Source organism: Aedes aegypti, chromosome 2, assembly GCF_002204515.2.
Source record: "Aedes aegypti strain LVP_AGWG chromosome 2, AaegL5.0 Primary Assembly, whole genome shotgun sequence".
Classification (NCBI taxonomy): domain Eukaryota; kingdom Metazoa; phylum Arthropoda; class Insecta; order Diptera; family Culicidae; genus Aedes; species Aedes aegypti.
Genome location: NC_035108.1, coordinates 61,613,550 through 61,632,255, shown reverse-complemented (window position 1 = coordinate 61,632,255; position 18,706 = coordinate 61,613,550).

Genomic DNA, 18,706 nt, shown 5'->3' with positions numbered 1-18,706 from the left:
TCTACTTATCCATCAATAGAAATTTATGAATATTACTTAATTCGATGCATTTGATTTTGATTTTCGATCATTTACCATATTTGGATGGGTGGTTAGAAATTGCAACAATTTCTGTGCAGACAGAGCGGACCAAGTGTTGAAAAGCAATAAACTGATTGATTATTAAATTTTTTGAGTCAATTTCAGAGTCCGATAGAAGCTTATGGTAGTTCTGTGGTGTATGTTTGGAATGTGCTTGAACCCGCTTATTGGACCAGTATATTTTGGTCGGTACTCAAGATTTTCACTTGGTCCACTCTGACTGAACACATATTTTAATATTTCTGGTCTTCAATGCCCTGACTTTGCAAAACCTTAATTTTCAAGCTATCGTAATGCAACTGATCTCGGTATTGACGAATGGAATATAAAATAATTTACGAAACTGGTATCGAAGGGTCTTGATAATCTACTTATCTTCGAGATATGCACCCAGTTTGAACATGCAAGCATTAAATGATTGTTATTTTCCTAGAAATTGTTCAGTCAGAGTGAACCAACTCACTGAACGGTGGTCTTTAGTTCAATCAGAGTGAACCAAGTTATGTGCACTTATGGACTATGTGCGTCCATCAAAAAATCGGTCTATCAGAGATTTGGATTATGATTTTTCATGATTATCACTTCACATTATATTGTTTAGAAGTAATACAAAGACGTGTTGAAATATTGAACCTTAATTTAAACGAGTTCAAAAATTACAGAGCGTTAGACTTTAAACCCATTTTTCTCAAAATATTAAAAATGTGACTTGGTCCACTCTGACTTAACGACGACCACATAGTCTTCACACCCAGAAAGTTTCATTCAATTCTGAAGGGGTGCTGCCAATCCCTTTGTCGAGTTGGCGTGAAATCCGTCAGTCAGACCATTCTCAACCAGCCCAAGGTTATCCAACGTCAACACTGTGGCCATGTCTTGCACACTGTCATGTCTACTTATCTTAAGTGATATTCATTATTCTACCTTTTTACTATGGTACCTTTTACTTGCTCGTACCTACATGATTTCTGAGCTGTTGGCGCAGAAGTGTGACTTCCCGGACTGTGGACTGATTTATTAGTATTTTAGTCTTTATTTACAGGATATAAAACACACAACCCCTAGAACTCTTTTATTGAAATACTAATCTTTAAAAAAAATCCTACATAAAACCATTTTGTATTAAAATACAAATGCTTGTTTGTTGTTGTTCTTTGCTAGCAAACTTTATTACATCTGCCAACAGCCGTTCGAGTTTAACCATTTCAAATTTTGCAAATCTTTGCCCACTCCTTCTGCAAATTCATTTTGAAGTCCACCATACCAAAGTGCACCCATTCGCGGTCCCATGGGTTGCCGATAAAACAAAACGATTCCAAACCGTCCGCTATCGTCTCCAACCCTTCAATGGTGCGTAGTTGGTTATATTCTACGCAGAGAACTGTTAGTCTAGGCATTTTCCACTTTCTGACATTGAGTCTGCTCAGTCGGTTCTGATTAAGGTTGAGAACGATAAGATAAGGAAAATACACTGAACCCAGAGAATCTAGATTCATAATGTGATTGTTGGCGAGATAAAGAATGGACAAATTAGTGATCTTCGACAAATCTGCTCGATTTATGTTAGATATTAGGTTGTGTTCAAGAAATAGGGATTGTAGATTGTACAAGTGGTTTACTCTGGGCAGCCGAGTCAGTTGATTGTTTGTCAAATCTAGAGTTTGGAGTTTGGGCAAAATCCACCGTTCAGTTTCGATATGGGAGATTTGATTGTCGTATAGCCATAATTGTTTAAGCGATGGTAGTTGTACTACAGTTCGATTGAACACCTCGTAAACTGAGCATTTAGCGATTTCTATCATTATTAGTTCGCTCAATCCGTTGAACAAACTTAAGTCTAACGTACCAATGTTATTGTCGATCCAATTTATTATTTTCCATTTTCTCAACATAGTGATATTGTTTGGAATGAAATTGATAGAAGTATTTCTAGCCTCTATTCTATTAGTGATATCGTTTTCATTGGTGATTATGATATCAGATATGTCAGTATTTGTGATAACTATAAAGCTTATCATTGGCAGAAAGAAAATCTGGGATACTGAACAATTTATCAAATCTAACATTTCAACTCGGTGGTTAAGAAGCTTGTAGGTATCAGCAGTAGGATTCCAGATGGTCACATTGATCAATTGAAACACAACTGTATAACTGTAGTTGGAAGGTGCGTTCAACGGTGTAGAACCATCAATGGTCATATCTTGAAGAACAATTGCATATTTATCGCTCAGTCCTTGATGGAAATAATTTACAAGCAACACCAATCTAGAATTAAGTAGGATTAGTTAAAAAAAATAATACAATTTTGATAGTCTAACGAACAGCAGTTGAAATACCATCCCGATGCGACCGCGTGTACTACTGATTTCGAGCGATAATGGAGTTATCATCTAACGAAAATATAAATTTCATTTTAATTACATTGAATTCAGTATGGAGCAATCGTTTTACGTAGGGTTGGAGTACTTGCATTCACCAGCCTAAGGAAAACTGTTTTTTTTATAATTAAATCATGAGACTTTTTCATACTGTCGAAAGTCAAGCGAAAGTTTTCAATCCATATTTAGCAGGAAAAATATAGGAACTGGTCAATTTTTTTTTTATTTTTATTAAAAAATCTGGGCTTGCGAATACTGGATCACATGTACAAGTATTCTCCAAGCTTTTAGCTTCGGTTCGTGAATTCGCCACCTACATGTTTATCAACGAGATTTTTAGCACTGGGATATTGAGATTTTCCTTGGCCACTGGAGTCAAAGGTCGGTTTAACTTCCTATTGGAACCCAATGTCATATATAACAGGTCCGGCTCTTAGTATGTGTTTGCTTGTATTAATCACGAAAAAGATGTAAACAAAACGATCAGCTGATGGTGACGACAAGGCTGCGAAAAAATTTGTTCACAGCTTGCTCAACTGACATCTTCGGCTACTTCGTGAACATTCGGCTCGCCGAAGTTGGCATTGCACAACTACCACTTCAAAACTGATGTTATCACAAATACTAATTTGATGTTTGCCCACACCTCTAAATATCCCAAAATCACCCTTGATTTTCATCAATCATCACATTTTTCTTACCTTGCCCCCCCAAAACAATAATGTCATTGCATCGAAAAAAGAAAGACAAACCAGAGAAAAGTAAAAGAGTGAACAAAAGAAAACGTGGTTGATTTGTCAGTTTTGACATATTTTAGAGTGAAGTCGGCTATGAAGGCAAAAAGCGGCTATTTTTACGACTGTTCGGGCACGACCGTTTCGAACCGTCGTGTTCGATAAGGAAATCCACCCACAATACACTGCGCAACAAAAGGCATTCCGCTGATTGTGGGCAGTGATGCCAATCATTCACATCATCTGGGGCAGCTCAGATATCAATTTGAGAGGCTCCAGTCTTTTTTTCCTTCTAAGCAATGGGGGGATAATCTGCTCAACAGACTCCAGACCGAGGTCCGGGAGTGTGGGGTTGGGGACCATTTACTACATGCAAGCAGTAAACAGGACTACACCCCCGACCCACTAAACCATTTCAATTACCGCCAAACCCTTCGTCTCTCCGGGACCACCAAGAAGGCATTGCTTCGGAGAGGGGCTATTGCACATCGCATCCTCCAGGTTAGCTGCGTAGCCATGCAGCAACGAACATCGATGACACGCTTAGGGGGGTCCACCAAGGTAGCATGCTGGCGCTTTGCCAGCTTCCCAGGTGGTCCTCACCTCACATTGTCCGCTGAAGGCGGGCAGGGTCGACCACTACGCCCGCGCCCAGCTGCACCGCAGGTATCAAGAACTGATACTGCGGGCTTCGCAATTTGACCTACTGAAGGCTCAGGCCCTATCAGCTAGCACCAGCTGGGATTGCTGACGAAGGGGCCTCCACCTGCCCCGAACAACCAGAGGCTCGTATTCAACCCAGTAGGCCGGCGCCACGACAGCAGCGCTACCAGGATGTTCTCCCCGCGGCCACTTAATCGCTGTAAGGGTCGATTTCGACCGTAGGGCACCGGTATGACCTACGTAGCCGACTGCGAACCCTTGGACCACCGGTTGTTTAGCGTCTGCACTAGTCACTCCTCGAGTCCACACGCCACCTCCTTTGGAGTTCCGAGACGATATGGGTGATAGCCGATGAAACGGCATTCTAGCCAAACTCGTCTTCATACATCCTCTGCGGCTCCAGTCTGATGGAATACTTAAATAGTACAGATCTTGGGTTACTTAACATAGGCAATCACCCAACCTTCATGGTATCCAATTGAGAAGAAGTGTTAGACATAACGCTCTGCTCGAATAGAATTGACGAATTGGCATGTATCAGATGAGGAATCATTATCTGATCATCGCTACATCTACTTTGAACATTCAAATGTAACTGCGTGGATTTTGCGTTTTAGGAAACCCCGGTCAACAAACTGGAAACTCTATATTGAACTGGTTGCGACCAAATTTCATGGATATTCTCCGTCCATTGATTTCCAAGTGAACGAAATTCGCTTACCTAATGGTGACTTTACTTCTTCTGATGAAGAAGTTTTAGAATGTTTATTCAATACACACTTACCAAAAGGAGGACGTGCGTCGTATGAAGAAGCGAAGAGTCCAATCACTCTGACCTCTTTTCTTCTGAAATGTTTGGAACGCATTATCGATCATCACATCCGTGATGTTTATTTGGCAAACATGTCTCTTCATGTGAATCAAGATGCTTACCAATCTGGAAAGTCCACTGTGACTGTTTTACACAAAGTTGTATACGATATCGAGAAAGCATTTGCTCAAAAGCAATCCTGCTTGGGTATTTTCTTGGATATTGAGGGTGCCTTTGATAACGTGTCTTTCGATGCCGAAGCCGCACGAAACCATGGGCTACCTACAATGATTACCATTTGGATACATCAGATGCCCAAAAACCGACATCTCTTCTCGACATTGCGTCAAGCAGCGATTCGAAAATTGAGTATTTGCGGATGCCCCCAAGGGGGAGTCTTGTAACCACGTTTGTGGAATCTCGTAGCAGATACGCTATTGCGGCAACTCAATAATAGCGGTTTTCCAACTTATGGATTTGCCGACGACTATCTATTTTTGATAGTTGGTATGTGCATAAGCACCCTATTCGACCTGATGCAAAGTGCTCTTCAGGTAGTCGAGACTTGGTGTCTGCTGGGAATGGATGAGCACCTTAGTGTATAGCCACCTTGGCTTAAGAGAATAAAAACAAAGTCTAACCTGACAACACTGTATTCAACGATTTTTCAGTTTCAATCAAACCAGTGACTTGTGTACACGCGCCTCAAGTTTTTCTATCCGAGAAAGTGTCCGCTGTTCTTTTGTCTGCTATTGGCGTTTTCTATTCGTCTTCTCGGTGGTTCCGTTGCTACACTGCTGGCAGGGCCGGATTTAGAGACGTGGGGGCTCGGGGCCACAAACTTGTGGGGCCCTTTTTCCAAGTGGTATTTATAGGATATTGTGAAAAGTAAATAGATACCTAGTTTCGAATTCGAAACAAATCGTTTTGAATTGGATTTTTTTATTCAACATATTACGGTAAAACAATAAATCGTTGTTCGATTTCTAGAAAGCCATTCGGCGCGGTTTTCGTTGCAGAAATGAATCAATTATTTCATCTACATCAATTTCTTTCAAAAGTTCATTTTCAATGCTTAGCAGAGTCAAATTATTAAGATTATCACTTGTCATGGACGTCCTTACACAGCCAATTCAGATTACCGACCCCAGTAAAATTTTACTGGGTTTTGGAACTACGGTTTTTTTCGGTAATTTTTACGATTACCGAAAAAACCCAGTAATCCCAAATATGTTTTGATTGAAGGAAATAACTGACTTAGTTAGTAAAATTGTTGAGCGTTTTTACTGGTTTTCCAGTTTCCCATGCTTCATGCTTTGCTTTTCCGGATACTGTTTTTTTTTCAGAAATCAATACAAATTAAAACCCAATCGACATGAACTTGAACATCGACTTGCATTTTTCGTACGAATAAACATCTACGGTATGCTTATATCTCAGTGGAAGTAATCGAAAAATGTGTGACAAAATCATTATTTGGTTTGTTTGCATACAAGAGGCAAACTCAATGATGCAGAGTAGTAATTGATCCGTTGATTCTGTTGCATGTTCCTTTGTGGGTGAGCGGCGGAATCCGGATCGTGTCCGGTTCGCATAGTAATCGCACTATCGGTATCGATCATTCGTGTATATGTTCACGTATTCATTTAAAAATATATCTTTATCGTTTACCAAAACGATTTTTCCCATATCCAAACTCACAGTGTTTTCATCGAGTTCTGTTTGATCTTTCGACCTTGACACTTGCTTTTCCCGGGGCGAGCGACGAGGGCAGGATCAAACATGTCGCGCGTTGGTCTAGTAAGTGAAAAAGTGGCATGATCGGTGAGTTCGGTTGAAGAAAGTGAAAAAGTGCCGCGATCGGTTAGTTCTGTTTGATCTTTCGACCTTGACACTTGCTTTTGCCGTGACGAGCGACGAGGGCAGGATCAAACATGTCGCGCGTTGGTCTAGTAAGTGAAAAAGTGGCATGATCGGTGAGTTCAGTTGGAGTAACTGAAAAAGTGCGCGATCGGTTAGTTCTGTTTGATCCTTCGACCTTGACGCTTGCTCCTGGGCAGTGCGTCAAGAAAGCCCGAACAGTTTTTTTTTTTTTTTTTTTAATTCTTTTTGGGTCGCGCGCTTATTTTTTTTCCTGAGTGCTTTTTTATAGCCGAGCAAACGAGTGAAGCCGAAAGCGGATTGTGGCTGCTCAGTCAAGGATAACGGATCAATTGGTGAGCTCGTTTCATGCTACTATTTCTAATCTATAAAATATGTATGACTGCACATTCAATCGTTACAATGGTGGGATGTAAATATGATTTTTCAACAAACTATGGATGGTTCGTCACTGTGAGTGTCGACACAAACTCTGATTCATGATTTATTTATGTTTAACATTTATTTTTTCAGAACACCTCTTATATACCTTTATTTTTGTAATTAAAAAAACTTTGAATGGTTCGACACTACAAGTGTAGACTTGCGAAAGGTTCACTATATTCAACAAACTTTGGATGGTTCGCCACTGTAAGTGTCGGCATAAGAGTGTTCTATGATGTCCCAACCAATCGAGTTTTTTGTTTCTTTTCAAATGAGTAAAATATAATAAATGCTTTCGTCCTGACAGCTGTGAGAATATTACATTTAGGTATTTGTTCAACAAACTTTGAATGGTTCGTCACCTCAAGTGTCGGCATAATTTTCCTCTACATAGAAATTGTTCATGTCAAATGAAAATATTATATTTACGTATAAGCATGTATATATCTCACAAATCATTGTTTATCATGGTCTAATCGCTTATCAAAGTGAATCCTATGACCCAACGATCCTCCCCATTAACAAACATCCCTCCCAGTAACCTTTGTGGAGATGCAGAGGCAAACACGGTCTCCAAAAAGCAAAGGTTACACACTAACATTCCTTCCCCCAATCCCACCTGACTGCAAGGACGTGGCCGGCGCCGTTATTGACCCTGTATAAATAGAGGCACTGAATTATGCACACTGAAGAAGATTATGGCCAATCCCAGCCGAACTTCTAGTTGATTCTTTGTGCATTTTCACTGACTTCGGTCAATCACGGAATAGCAACCATTGATATGTGTAGTCAGTCTAAGCTAAGCTAAGCTAAGCTAAGAGGCAAACTCAATGATGCAGATGAATTTACCTCCTGTATGGAAACCAACCGAATTTTCCAACGTAAGCAGTTAAAATCGTGCTGAGCCTTTTTGGCTGCTTAAAATGGTTGAGTTTCTCACTAAATTTCGACTACTTACCACGAGAAAGCACAAAATAGGTACAGGAAAAGTTTGGTTGCAATAGCCGTGTCTTCCGGCGCCGGTCGATTCTACAGCAGGAGATTCTCATTTGACACTTTCCCGCATGCGCATCAGTTTGTTTTGATTTGATTTTGACGACAAATCAGTAAAAAAAACATCAACTACTGAATAGTCGGTAATTGTTTTTACTGACTTTTCGGCTTGTTCGGTAATGTTGCAAAAATGGGTCTCCCAACTAACATTCACTCATTTAACAAACACCATTATGGCAGTTTTATCCAGCATCATGTTTTATAACATTTTAATAATTTTCATGGCCAACCTTTGTTAAAGCATTGTTCACACAAATTTGGAGAAACTTTAAAGCATGTCGTTGAATACCAACTTTATTTTTCAGCTTTAAAAACGTTTTACAAGCATTTAGTTCAGCTTTTATACGGCTGGTCTAAAAATAATTGAAGACTAATAAAAAAAAAATTTTTTAGGCACTTTATAAATGTAGTGTGCACTATTATTATGATAGTATAACAATCTTATTTAAAAATCGCCTGTATACTGGATTCGAACTCGAGACCTTCCAATCATCAGCTTGCCTTGCCATCTGCGCCATCCTAGAATTGATGATTATACCGTCCAGTGCAAAATATAAACTTCTCATAGCTGAATATTGACCATGTTCGAGCTTCTATTCGACAACGTCTAATCAACACATGGTACGCTAATCTACAACTGAACAAGCATATTATTCAGCTGCTGTTTAGTGCTGATCCAAGCTGAGTTCAGTCGGCTATTTTTAGCACACAGTGAGAAAATTTATGTCGATGTTGGTCAAAATAATGTTTATTTACACAACGTAAAAACAGTCTGAAATTATTAATCTAATTTCATAATAAGTTTTAGTTTGTTCAAAAATGATTAATTAACTTAAATAATTTTATAAATTATAGTTTGATTATTTTTTTATTTGTATTTTTCATAAACCTATTACATATGCAAGTAAAAGTTCTATGCATGAATGTATTTGAATCATTTGAAGGGTTAGTTCTCAGAACCCACCTGAATAGAAAAATATTCGAATATCTTGATGCGATTTTTATTTTCGGAAATGGCCAAGTAAATCATTTTTCTTAGAGCGCAGTATTTATTCAGTTGTGAAGAAATGTCTTTTCAAATGTAGCTGACTATAGAAATTTATTTAATCAATTCTGTCAAAGAAATTTCCATTTTTCTTGTACGGAAAAACATCCCGAGCAGGCGAAAAAAGCTTAGCAATACGCTTCCAATCGCGAAACGCAACATACTGTTAGCCATCTATACTTAGGTAGCGCAACTAGTCAGAGGATGAGATCTTTGATTTTTCACGCATCCATCACATGCTGCTGGGGGGGAAATGTTTTATTTTCCTGATATAAGACGGTTAACAGTGAAACAGTTAGGCGGAAAAGGTAGGAATATCCATTCTCTTTGTTCTACATACGTTTGTTTTTTGTATTATTGCACTACTTTTATAAAAATTGAGATTCGGCTGTTAGGAGCACTAGTTTGAGGTTGGAAAACCAGGATATGTGAGGTTAGTTTCATTGGAACTTTCGCCTGAGCGATTTTTGCGCTTGAATTAAACACGTTTCGGGACATTCTCCGCTGCCCCTGAAAATACCATTGGGTAGATAAATGAATTCTCTACCATTGGATCTCATTCAATTTCATGCATAATTTCACTTGAGCGGTGAAAATAAATATTTTGTTCCGAATGTTTTGGAACCATGTATGAGTTTGACATTGCTGTCGGAAACCATCATCATGACGACAGCAGCACACCCCAGCGGACGAATTGTCGTCTTGGGAGCGAATAGAAAATATAATATGGATAGCTAAAAGTGATATTAACTTGATAGATATATGATATAAAATATCTGGAAATGATATCTAAAATAAACTACTAGAACAAAATTGGCATGTCATATTTAGATTCTGCAAGATTTTACCATTAGCTGTGAGCTATTCTTTACATCAGCGTACATCAAATTTTTCATAGGTTTAGAAGTTCCAGGAACAAAAATTTTGATATTGTCTTCAGATATTTTATCTCTTATGTCAATCAAGTCAATATCACGCTCTGTTTGTCAGTACTTTGCTCCTACTCGGAATACTTAGCATAAATGTTTATTTTTGTTTTTCACAATAATTCTGCATTTCTGGAGACTGACCATGTTTATTTTCTGAACAACTATTTCAAAAGTTTTAAGAAAGCATAATTTATGAGCTTAATTTGAAATACATTTGGAACTCAACACGAATTTCGGATATTTTGTCCATTTTATGAAATTTATCTATAGTGTGATCGCTTTTACAAGGCTTATTTATTGCTGAACAATGTGTTTGTTAATCGTCATTTTGGCCTCTATTGGATCAACTGTTCTTATAATACACTGAAGCTGAATTAGGATTTTATAAGATACTTATTCGGCTCTTATTCATGCTTATGTTCAACATGTGGGAATAGCTGAAGTGCGACGCAAGTAAAACGTTAGTTCGTCTTCTGAATATTGTTTTATACATATACATTTGTTTAGTGGAATATTGGCTTTTTAATTGGGGGAAACATGTCTTGTTCAGCTCTTTTGTAGAACAATCTTGACTAGTCGAATGAGAATCTTTGGAAACGTTTAATAAGTGGCGATTCAACTTTTGTTCATTCTAATGCATAACGTTGAACATTGATCTAAGTGTGTGTTAAAAAAGCATCTTCTCAGCTCTTTATAGAGCAAATTTTTTATTCAGCTGCCATTACCATTATTGAACAATAATCAAACATGCATGCTTGTTTGTGGCTCTGAATTGTTAGTTGGGCTGACAGCTAAAAAAGGGAAAAATTATTACTGAACCTCAGAAGTTTTCAGTCAAAAAGCTGAAAGTTCGGTATTTTTTATGATTTACAATTCAAACCCAGTTTAAAAAATTACCGAACAAGCAAATCGTGATTGAGTGTGTAGTCGGTTTTTAATGAGTTTCATTTTCGAGAACGATCTCTCTCCGCTAGCATTCGATACCATTATGCTCAGGTATATCATCAATGCTACTTCTGCATTCGGAAAAATGGAAAACTTGTTTGCTTCGCTTTCGAGTGTAAAAGGCGACGCATCAAAATCCGACAGAAATTCGAACAAGTTGCATATCTTAAGAAAAGTAGAAAATCTTGGATTCAATAAGTGAGTAATTTAAATTTTAATAATATTACCTGTTTGTACGCTGCAGCCCGCTCAGCTAAGGAAGTTTTGAGCTGATCGATTACTGGATAGATAGCATCATTCTTGAACTTGTTTACTGGAGTTCGCTCTGAAATGGTTTCAGTTTGCTTGGAGCAGCCCGGTGCGTTGAGTCGTACGCTTTTCATTCTGGATCGAATGTGTCGGAAGTTCTCTGCACCAGACATCTCTTTCCCGATTTATACAAATTCTTCAAACTTAGCTCGCTTCGTTTCCACATAGTCAATCAAACTAAGTATGGAGTTGATAGAAGAGTTGCTTTGATTTCGGCTTAACCATAAAGTAAGGCTTTTGTCGCATCACATCTACAAGACCATCGAGTGTCGCTCAAGTTTTTTACGGTATATCTGCGCTCAGTTTTCGAAAAGTTTTCCGTTAAGATTCGAAACCGACTAGTTGAACTGGTAAAAAACGTGAACAAATTTTGGAGGAAGCTGAAAAATTCAACTGCAGCCGGGCGCGTATTGGCTACTGAATCCAGTGATATCGAGTAATACTTTGCTCTCTTGATCCGCTCTGCAATTTCATTAAATACTTTCTCTGCCATAATATCGATAATCTCGTCACAAGTAAAAGACGACAAATAATCTGCGTGTCCACTCCTCTTATTCCCGTGTTTCTCAATATGCTGTGCCAAAAATGGGTCATATTCAGCTATGAGTTCCAGAATACCCAAAAAAATGCCGTTTTTCGTGGAATCAATTATCTCATTTTCTCCCCGAAACGCAAGTCCGCGTTGCGATAAAAACGTTACCGCACTGATAACTCTTTTCAAAACATCTCTCCAGTAGCTTGTAATTTGAAGTTCCTGAAGTTGAAGACACCGAGATTTTCCGCTCGAACAGAAACGGAAACAGTCGATTCCAGATGCCCTTTAGATGTTTCATGCAAACTTAATTTTTCCTGGGCACGCTTCCAATTACAAAATCCTTCACCAGAGAAGCTTGATACCGAGAGGTTCATAAGTTTGCACACAAAGCAACACAACTTTCCAGTACCGTCAAACGGGGTATCTTGCAACACTTCTACATGTAACCGAATAGTCGTTTTGTTCAGCATTGAGTTAAATTATTATGATTTATTCCACCGTTTATTTACCTTAGGTATACAACAGAAGGTTTTGACAAGGGTTTGGGTATCGTTTATTTTTTGGTGAGTTTGTTGGAGGTGAAAATCATATTAAAATTTGGATTGTATAAAACTAAAGTTGAAAAACGTTCTTCGTACCACACAAACGGTAGAAATATGTCATTCGAGGCATTAGTAGTGTACAAATTGACAACATAAAAGTTTTGATATTTTTTTGCTTAAACACTATAAAAATTCAAAAACGTTTTTGACTATCCTAGTGGGGTAACTTGCAATTTTGATCTCAAATGTTTGATATATCCTGCCGTTTGTCATTGAAAACACATGAAAAGGCAAAATTGAACATATATTTGTACAGTAACATTGAAATGTTTGTACCTCAATCAATTCAATACACTTTTTGTATGATTTTTTGAAAAATTTTAATAAATCGTATTATTATTAGATTTAGTCTTACTTTCTTCATGAAAATGACGAATAATTTTGAAAATCTGCATAAAAATTAACTTACAGATCAGTCATTGGGAACCCTCTGCATGAAATGTGATGGAAGTTATGCCAAAACCCAACAGATACCATTTTAAAACATACATATCAATATGTTATACGTCGCTTTGATTTAAATATGTCTAAAAAATAATTTATGTGAAGTAAAACCTAAAGTACCATTGTATTTGTAGAAAAGTTGCATTAAAACGTTTTGATGGTTTTCCAATAACTGTCAAGACTTATGATATGCTAGAATTTTCCAGTGTGGACACCCTATGCAATGCCAAAGAAGTTTTCAATCAAATTGGTTCAATACTCATAATTCAATCAATAATATTTAGTTTTCTAAGAGAAAACTAGCCTGTTTCTGTTAATTGTCATGCTTTTGCTGTAGAAAACTATTAAATGACTATAATAACACGATAAAGGATACATTTTTAATAGTGTACTTTAGGTAGCACTGTGTGTTGCATGTTACCCCACATCAAGGGTTAGCATTAAAAATGCATATTTTTCGTCTCTCCTGATTCCAGAAAACTAAATACTGATAAAATTAATACCGCGTGGTATTCTTTACGTAGCGATTAGGGTACCAGATGGTTTTGTCTCATCTAAATCCTCAATTTTTTCATCCATATTGCTTTGAAGTTGAAAATTGTTGCAAGTTACCCCGTTTGACGGTACTTGGTGAAAAGCACAACCAATTTCTAAAAATTGTTTCACTCTGGATTTTCCTGTAAAATAATGATTTGGAACATTTTCTGAACCCGGCAACAACTCCTTTTTCTTGACACACTGAGAAGGCCTCAAACTTTCCTTCATCACAGTAGTTCAACTCAGCGGATCCACGTGTAATCCAATAGTCTATTTCACGATCATTCAATTTCGACCACTACCCCACATCGATTTCAAAATTCGAATTAGTGTTTTCTTCCACAGTTTGTGGCGTCAAAGCTGGATAACCACAAAAAGCACTTGCAACTGCATTGGTGACACTTGTTTCACTCTTTTCACAAGCCACGTTAGAGCTACTGGCCGAAACGAACGAGCTGATTTTCGGAGTTTTTGAGATCACTCAACCTTTCTTTTCTCCGCTCCACTTTTATAGTTTCTCGGTGTTACGTGACGATCGCTCATTTTTCTCTATTGGTTTCCGGCGTAAAACATCCGAACGCTTACAAATTCAAACTCAAAGTGACATATGGTGGAAAGAAAAAAACGTATGCTGTACAAATGGAGTAACGACTGACAGTCTTACCCAGACTTACTATATGTGTGAAAGGAACAAGAATGAAAGATTTCAATAAAAGTGAAAAGGATAGCCTGGTTTTGTTTAAAACTACAAATTGAACTTTAACACTTCACTTTTGCAAAAAAAAAAAAACACTAAAATCACTTGTAAGGCGAGCACCTTATCTTTAAACTCTAATATGTGTTGCTTATCTTGACAGATAGGCCTATTTTGTCTGCGTCTTACAGACTTCTTCAGTGTCGAGTGCTCGACTTGAAGAGAACATCGCATGGATCTATTATTTATACTAGAAAAAAGTGTGTGGGTATGTTAGAACTATATTCAATCTGTAATCGTATACAGGGGGTCATTTTTTAATTGTGTACTTAATCAAATGAAAGGATTGTCAAAATTAGAAATTCCTAACAACTACCGAAAAGCTAAACATTACATATAATTTGCAATTGGATTAGATGGACAAATTGAAAAAAGTTACACGTCTTCTCAGTGAGAATCGAACTCACGACTCCCCGATATCTAGTTCACTCAAAAAAATTCAATATAATCCATATTAAAATTTTGCAATAGCACTGAAAAAACCTACAAAAACGCTCAGAAAGTTGGCTAAACTGTTCTCAACTAGAATACAATTATTACCCTTGGTAAATTAAGAAATATTTACAACTGGCTTAACTTAAGCCTCTCCTTAAGGTGAAGATGATTGAAAAAAAAAGTTAAATCGAAGCCAAACTTCAAATTTTCAAGAGCACAAATCTGGTGAACCGAACATGCGTTTGAACTGAAAATTTAATCGATTTGTCACCACCAGCTTCTGACCAGTCGATTAGATTTTCAGCTTAAACGAATGTTTGGTGTTCCAGATTCGTGATCTTAAAAATTTGGTGTATGGCTTCGATTTAACTTTTTTTTAATAATTTACTGGTTTAAATTTCAATGATTGTTGTTTTCTATGTTAAACCAATTCAAAATTAAACCAAATAAATCCATAATTAACAATGTTGTTATTTTAAAAAAAGGATCTGAGAATATATGTAGCAGAATAATAGTTAGCAGATATACTTTTATAGTCAATTACCGGTACCGGAGTATTACCGGTTGTTTCAAATTTTGAATGATTTGGTTACTCTGGTACGCTCAAGTCAATAACATAATGATCATACGCCGATGTCTTCCACGGGATCACTGAGCTTCACCTGATTGATGTAACTTCTTCTTCCGGCATTAGCACTAAATGACCAGCTCACTGAAGTTTGCCTATTTTATTCGCTCAATAGTTTTTGCTCATGTTCTCAAATAAATGTGCTAAGGGAGCCAAGAATAATCTTTTCATACATGGAAAATTAACAGTGATGTTTCTTTTAGGTATGCTTGCATTCATCGTTGCTCTCTCTGCATTATTATTGAAAACTGATTTGGTTTTCGAAACACTTTTCAGTGACAATAAAGGATCGCGAAGTGTTTTTGCGAAGTTGCTAATGAAATAATGGATCTATGAAGTCAGATAAGCCTTTATCAAGTAACAGTGTAGATTTCGTTTCTCTTTGCAAGTTGCGGGTCCCTTAGCTGGTAACGTAATCCGTAAAAGGTGATATTCGCAGCCAGAACATGTGTTTTTACTACAAGGGAAACATTATTATCATACGTCACAAGTGTTATATGGCTCTTCAAAAAATTCATCCACATCTCAATCAAGTACTGCTTCAGCACCAACACATCTGAACTTGCTTCTTTCTCTACATGCAACCATATACGTTTGGGTAGAGTAAATGTCATAACAAGCTTATCCTAGTTGTCCATCTTTGAAATAGTGAAACCCTTCTTTACTGAACTGTGATCGATTCCAATAAAGTCATGGTCTGCAAAATTAAGGAGTATATGCGACAAAACGCAATATTGAACAGTAAATTCAGAAACTCATCTCTTCTTATTCCATGTAATTTTACAAAAAATAAGCTACTCTTCTATAATTCTTAAACCTGATTGTATTTGTCAGCTTAATCAGCTTTAAATCTTACTTTCAAGTCATTGATATTACCTGCGATAGCTATTTTTTGTTACTGAGACGAACGCGACTTAGTAGTCAATAAACAGATTGACGATGAATCCCGAAAAAAATAAAACGAAGTGAAGGGTTGCAGGTATACAGAGTGAAAGTCTTAGTGATGTTGATATTTAAGTCGCACTTAATGGGGATTTGTTTGAAGTTGTTAAAGACTTTGTTTATCGTCGAACACTTGCTACATATGATCGGTGTTCAGACAGAACTGACTAGACGACTTTTTGGCATTGCAAAGATAAGTCAAGGACTCCATCAAATACAATATTTCCAATTCTATTTTGAAACAGATGTTGCTTCAAATGGATAAGTTCCCTTCTCACAGCAAATAATGCACATATTTTATTATACTTATACCGAATGCTTGTAGTACGTTTTCCTGAAACCATTAAAAAACACTTGGTCCAGTTTGTCTGAACACCGACCATATGAAAATCATATTTCTCGTGTTGTTATAATCCTGTTGTGGCTCAGAAAGTTGAACAAAACATTTTATTTATCTAAAGTGCTGAGGGCAATATTCGATGGAAAACTTGACGTAAACATCAAGAGTAGTATCAGAACAAAAAGCAATCTTTATTAAGCAAAATAAATACGGCAGACTTTGGTGGGCTGGTTACTTAGTACGAAATTTGTAAAATAAGCTGTTTATTAATAATATTCTGAATTGAATGTTTCACGTTTTTCAAACGTGACATCAATTGTATATTGACATTTATTTCTTAGATTCATTCTATTAAACTAAGCTTACTGGTTTAAGCCATGTAAAAATATACTTAAGCTACTCTGGTAAGTTGAGCTAGTTGTAAATATTTCTAATTGTAACAACGGTAACAATTGTATATTAGTTGAGAACAGTTTGGTCAACGTTTTGAGCGTTTTGTAGATTTTTTCAGTGCTATTGCGAAATTTTAATATGGATTATATTGAATGTTTAAGTAAAAAACTTCAAATCAAGATTACTCGAGATTCCTCCTAGGGATTTTTTCAAAAATTGGCCCAGAGGTGCAGAATGACCTCAGGAATCGAGCCCTGTGCTCAGATTTGATGGACAATTTTTTTACATAATAACGGTCTGTCGGGGCACCGTGGAAATTTTTCACTGAAATTTTGCAGAGAGCTTTCTTTTTATATCATATATCGATAAAAAATAAAACATGGTGAAACTTGCTTTTCAATTACGCGTGGCGAAAGTTTTCATTTTACTGAATTTTTCGGTAGTTCCAAAACCCAGTAAAATTTTACCGACCCCAGTAATTTAATCTAAGTGTGTACGCTCGGGCCTATCGATTGCAAGGTTCTTGGTTCGATTCCAGGTTGCCGCGAAAACGTTTTTTATTTTCAAATTCTGGTTTCATAAGGCAAATTTATGAATTTCAATCCGATTTCTTGTGGCGAATTTTCATAAGGGGTTCCTATGTTTATCGATAGTCCATTTGCCTGAGTGTAGACCCGAGCGTACACCACGCGCCTATCGACGCCTTGATGTGGAGGGACGCTAAAACGATGCATAAAGCGTTCGTATTACATTAATCGTTCCACCTTTCATAAGGCAAAATGTATGAAATTCGATAGTCCAGTTCGCTGCGTGTACGCCATGAGAGGACTCATGAACGCAGAAGTTAACCTGAATTCGATTTCAGCTCAATAATCACGTGGTCCTTTTTCGCAAAGTGCACCTCTTTCGGAAGAATTAGATGCCCATCCAAACACAACGCTTTCTATATATATATATATATCCAATGCCTAGCCCGAGAGCGCATTGTTTTTTAGGTATAGGAATAGCACACTACACTAGCCAGCAGCTGCGCTGGCTGAGGTTTCTATTGTGTGGGCTTCCAATGGGTCGCGACGTTCTCATACGACCGGTTACGGAACATGAGTCCGTTGCTCGATAAATACTTGTTTTTAATTATGAATCGTGGTTTACGGCTAACCAGCCGAGTGGAAGTTTAACAACTACCGAAAAGCTAAACATTACATATAATTTGCAATTGGATTAGATGGACAAATTGATGTGAAGATTTGCGAAAAAGTTACACGTCTTCTCAGTGAGAATCGAATTCACGACTCCCCGTGTATTGAGAGTCCGTTTTGTTTGTCCTATGTAAATTTTATTGCAGTGGTCGCATGTAATTTGGTAAACGCCTGATTTATATAAACTGTCAATTGGGTCTTTCGTTGAACCTAGGAGAGTTTGGAGTTGGTTGTTTTCTACTGGTAAAAACTAACTCGAAACCAAACTTTCGTAGGATTGGGCGTAGCTTTTTTGTTGTTGAGTTCCTGACAGAATGGAAACATTCAAATATGGTGATGGCACAACGGCTCAAGTCCACGTGGTACCAGCTGATGGATTCTTCCGTTATGTGAGAGTTTTCAACCTCCCGCCGGAGGTCGGTGATACGGAGATCGCGAATGCAATGGCAAAATTCGGTTCAGTGCGGCAGGTGGTGCGAGAGAAACTGCCTGCAGATCTTGGGTTCAATGCGTACAGTGGAACACGTGGGGTACATATGGAGGTTAAGTCGGAAATTCCGTCAGCATTGTACATTGGACACTTTAAGTGTCGTATTTTTTATGAAGGACTACGCAATCGATGCTTCGTCTGCAAAGAGGAAGGGC